The sequence below is a fragment of the Nicotiana sylvestris genome, chromosome 6 (assembly GCF_000393655.2).
Source record: "Nicotiana sylvestris chromosome 6, ASM39365v2, whole genome shotgun sequence".
NCBI classification, from domain to species: domain Eukaryota; kingdom Viridiplantae; phylum Streptophyta; class Magnoliopsida; order Solanales; family Solanaceae; genus Nicotiana; species Nicotiana sylvestris.
The window spans coordinates 175,494,393-175,499,743 of record NC_091062.1 but is presented as its reverse complement, the minus strand read 5'-3'; positions in this window follow the sequence as shown (position 1 = coordinate 175,499,743).

Genomic DNA, 5,351 nt, shown 5'->3' with positions numbered 1-5,351 from the left:
ATCGACTCTTCTTAACAAGAACAGTCAACTAATGGAGGTTTTAAGTCCATTCGACCAACCGCAGACCAGGAAACGAAGAAGAGGAAAATTATAGTTCTTCGGAATTACCAGATTTAAAATTCGAGGCACTCAAGGCTGATTCGAAAGGGGTTAAAGCTGGTTTGGGGCTTAGAGAGGGGTAAGGGTCCTAGGGTGTGAGTTTGAAGCGATTTGGAGAAGGTAGGGTCCTGACTGAGTTTTTCGATTTAATTCGAAAAGGCTGGGGATGATTTGAAGAAAAAGGAGTAGATATTTGGAATATGTATGTGAATGGGAGTTCATGGTATCATTTTGGGGGCGATTGGACCACCAGAACCGCCGTGAGGCAATTTCCGGTGGTGGTTCATGGTGGAGGCGGCGTGGGGTTCATGGGCGGCTAGGCTTTGGTGTTATCTTCAGAGAGATGGAGAGTGAGAGGTTTGGTTTGGGGGGTAGACTCTCTTTCGGACAGTTAAATATTAAGGGATAGTTCAGTTCCGAGCCGTTGGATGATTAAAATCCAACGGCTGTGATGTGGTGTGACCAAAATGGGGTCGTTTGGGATTGAACGGGGCTGGACCGGGTTAGTTGGTGTTGGGCTTGGGTTCTGGGATGGATTTGGCCGGGTTTTGGGAGATAATTTGGGCTGGTTTGGAGACCCAATTCCGGAAAATTAATACCCCCCTTCTTTTATTTTCAAAATCTTTTCTTTTTCTTTCTATGTCCTTTTTTTAAATTAAAAATCCTAAATTACCTAAAATGTGAAATTAAACTAATTAATTAATTAATTATAAAAATTGTAAACATCGCTTAACTCTAGATTTAAAAGACAAAAATCAATAAACTAAGAATTAAAAGATAAAAATATAAAATGAGCTATTTTTTGTGATTGTTTTTCAAACTTTATAAAACAAATAATTACTAATTAATTCTAAAAATCTAAAAACAAATCCTAAATGCAATACATGATATTTTGGTATTTTTTTCATGATTTAAATAAATTAAACATGCACAGAAAAAAGCAAATAATTCAAAATATTCTACAGAAATTCCTAAAATGGCCAATAATTAACAAAAATCTATTTTTCTTGGGATTTTATAGGAGTATTTCAGATGGGGCAAAAATCACATGCTCACAATCCCCAAAGAAATCAGCCGTGACAATGGACCTCAGTTCATCAGGAAAAAGACGACCGAGTTCTTAGAAAAGGGTGTATCAAGTGGATACTCTCCACGCCATATCATCCCGCTGGCAACAGTTAAGCAGAATTCTCCAACAAAACAATATTGAATATACTAAAGAAAAAACTCAAGGACGCCAAAGGGCTATGGACGGAACTGCTACCAGAGGTGTTATGGGCCTACCGCACCACACCAAAAACCTACACAGGTGAAATGCCATATTCATTAGTCTACGGGACCGATGTCGTTATATCCGTTGAGGTCGGCGAACATAGCCTGAGATACTCCAATGAGAGTGGACCAAACAATGACGAAAACAGAATACAAGACCTGGACGAAGTGGAAGAACAGAGGGATATGGCTCACGCAAGGATGGTATCCCAAAAACAACAAGCAGAAAGGTACTACAACAAGAAGGCCAAAATACGACCACTCAAAGTCGGGGACTACGTCCTCAAGGCCAAAACACAAGCAACCAAAGACCCAAATGAAGGAAAATTGGGAATCAACTGGGACGCCATATAAAATCACAACAACAACAAGCAAAGGAGCATTCCAACAAGAAACAATGGAAGGAAAACTACTACAAAACAACTGGAATGTCGCCCATCTCAAATACTTCCACTTCTGAAAAACGACGCAACCCAAGTCTTACTCTTTTTCCCTCACCCGGCTTTTGTCCCAATCCAGTTTTCTCGGGGAGATTTTTAACGAGGCGATGAGGGTGACGTCTTGAAGTTTAGAGCATAGTTCATAGCCCGGCTTGCCGATGGCATCCTAGGTCGAGCAATGAAGGGAATAGATACAAAGGAACTTCAATGTATGAATCGACACGTATCTCCAATGTATGAACAAAACCGAAATATATCTCCAATGTATGAATGAAAACTTCATGTATGAATGAAATCGATATGTATCTCTAATGTATGAACAAAACCAACATGTATCTGCAATGTATGAATGAAATTGACATGTATCTGCAATGTATGAATGAACCGACATGTATCTCCAATGTATGAATAAAATCGACGTGTATCTGCAACGTACGAATGAAAGCGACATGTACAATACTCCGGTAAATGAAATAAAACATCTCTCCAACGATCTTTCACAAGAAAGGAGTTCGACGTTGCGCGAACCACGACGGGTTAACATTTCGACATTAACTCAAAATAACACCCCTACAGCTAAGGCCATCACCAAAGAAAAGAATTCGATATCGCTCGAACCACGACGGGTTAACATTTCGACATTAACTCGAAATAACACCCCTACGACTAAGGCCATCACCAAATAAAAGAGTTCGATATCACTCGAACCACGACGGGTTAACATTTCGACATTAACTTGAAATAACACCCATACGGCTAAGGCCATCACCAAAGAAAAGAGTTCGACACCGCTCGAACCACGACGGATTAACATTTAGACATTAACTCGAAATAACACCTATACGGCAAAAGTCGTCGCCAAAGAAAAGAGTTTGACATCGCTCGAACCATGACGGGTTAACATTTCGACATTAACTCAAAATAACACCCATACGGCAAAAGTCGTTGCCAAAAATAAAGGTTAGACCTTGCTCGAAATGCAACGGGTTAACATTTCGACATTAACTTGAAATAACACCCATACGACAAAAGTCGTCGCCAAAAACAAGGGTCAGACATTGCTCAAAATGTAACGGGTTAACATTTCGGCATTAACTCGAAATAACACCCTTACGGCAAAAGATGTCACCAAGGGCAAGGGACCGACCTTGCTCGAAACACAATGGGTTAACATTTCGACATTAACTCGAAATAACACCCCTACGGCAAAGGCCATCGCCAAATAACCAACAACAAAAAAATAGTTCAGAGGTACATAACAAAAAAAAATTGTTCCATTATAGCTAATATATTACAAGAGTCTTTTTTACAAAAGGGCTTAAGGATTCCCCCACAAAAATAGAAAAACAAAAATAAATACAACCAAATCCTACGCCACATCATCCCCTGTGGCATACACCTCATTGTACCAAGAATCGGAGGCGAGCTTGTCCACATCGTCTCCGCCAGGCATGTTGGGGTCATATCCGCATGCCTCATGAGATGCACGTGCTTTGACACGCACATCCCGATGTTCTACCTCAGACATCCTCCCATCAACATCAAGAGACTTATACACATCAAGCTGAGCTTCGGCATGAAACCACATCTCATACAAATCTCGTGGCACGATAGGGTCGGCCAAAGCATGAGATGTAGAGGGTTGCGACTGCCGTCACACATCATCCTCCTTCAATGCGATAACTTGTTCTCTTAACACGGACAACTCCGCCTCCAGATCTTGGATACGTCTCTCAAATATCACCACATTAAGCACAAACATCTCCAACTCCTTGTCCCATTCTGATCTACAAACACGAAGGGCGCCTTCAAGAGCCGCTACCTTAGAGATGGAAGTCGCCCTATCCCTTTCAGCATGAGCCAATCCATCAGCCTTAGTACTTAACTAGTCCCTAAGGTCGACCTCCTCTACCGCCCTCTTGTCAAGCTCAGCAGTTAAGTTCGCTATCTGCACTTGGAGGTCGGCATTCTCGGCCATCACCCCCTTACTCAGCTCGAGTTCATCTTCCTTGGCCTTAAGAGCCGCCTCAAGTTCACTACAACGGGCGATGGCCTTCATCAGGTCTTCATCTCGCTCTCTCAGCACTTCGACCTTTTGCGCCAATTGATTCTCCTTTTGCTTGAGCCCGTCACAGAATATCTGAAAGTCGCTGTCCTGAGTAAAGAGATCGGCCAACGCATGATGTTTGGTGCGATACTCCTTATATTTGGAGGTCATCTTCCCAAGAATGTTCGTCCTCCACCTATCCCTACATTCACGATCAATCTCCATGATGAGGGTCTAGTATGCAAAGCAAGTTCAAAACAAAGAGTGGGTTAAGGACATAAAACAAATCCAAAAACGAAAAGAAAAAAGAGAAACATTTAACCGTAGAGCCATGCCGGAAATGCTACGTGATAGATCTATGTCGCTCATCGCCTTAAGTGACACACTCTCGGAAGCAGCGCATAAAGGGGCGAACGCCGATGCCACCTGCTCGCGGTTTGACAACAAGTCGTAATCCACAGGAACGACTATGTGTCGATCAGGACCTTCTGTCCTCACTTCTACACAAGTATGACGCTCCAAGTAAGCTCGTACATCTTCTGGATCAACATCCGAACCTGAACCGTCATCCTCAACATGCTCAACTCCGCCCCCTCCGACGATAGACGATGCACCACCCTCGACGGATCGTACAGATCCCCCGCCTTGATATATCCCTTTGTCCTTGGGGGACCTCCCTACCAAAATGGTGTGTGCCATAAAAACGGCACATGTGCCCGACCTAAATGCCGCCTCTGATGCTCCAGTTCTATTCTTTACAGTATCAGTGGCAACAACCTTCCCAAGCTCCACCCTCCTCCTTTTCCTCGACGGAGATTCATCCCCATTGGAGGGCTCATCCATGAGGTGATAGATGGGTCGAGAAGAGATCGCATCTTGTACAATGATGTCACGAGAAGAGTCTCTAGCCGGTACAGATCGAGCACGGTCTCCTCGAACGGACTCAGCCAACGCGAATTACATCCCTGCTGATGTGATGGCCTTGCGGAATGTCTGGACTGGGGCCTTCTTCTTGGAAGCCCGGCGACTTATCATCACAAAGATGTCATATCAATAAACGACAACAAACAGTTAAAGGTTAAAACAAATGGGACACTTACCGGATGGAACCTTCGGCCCAAAGCGTTTGACAAAAGCGGGCCAATCTCGAGTCCTCGCCACGTAAGGTAGTGCGTGGGCTACCCAATCCTTAATACCGACAATGGGACGAGGTGTACGCCTCACAGCTACACAAGAAAGTTAGAAATAAGTACAAAATTGAAAAGAAAGAAAGTAAACAACGAGTACCAACACCTACGGTTATGATTCCACCGCTCTAGGAATCCAGCGGGGTCCGACACCAGGTGCTCGGTTCTAATGAAGAAGTATTTCTACCAAAATTTAGGACTTTCCCGATCGTCCGTTCCGACCACCAGCCCTCTAGTCCCACGATGCCTCAAGTGTATCATAGTGCCCCTGTGAAAACTCGAAGAAAACAAATGTAAAAGGTGATG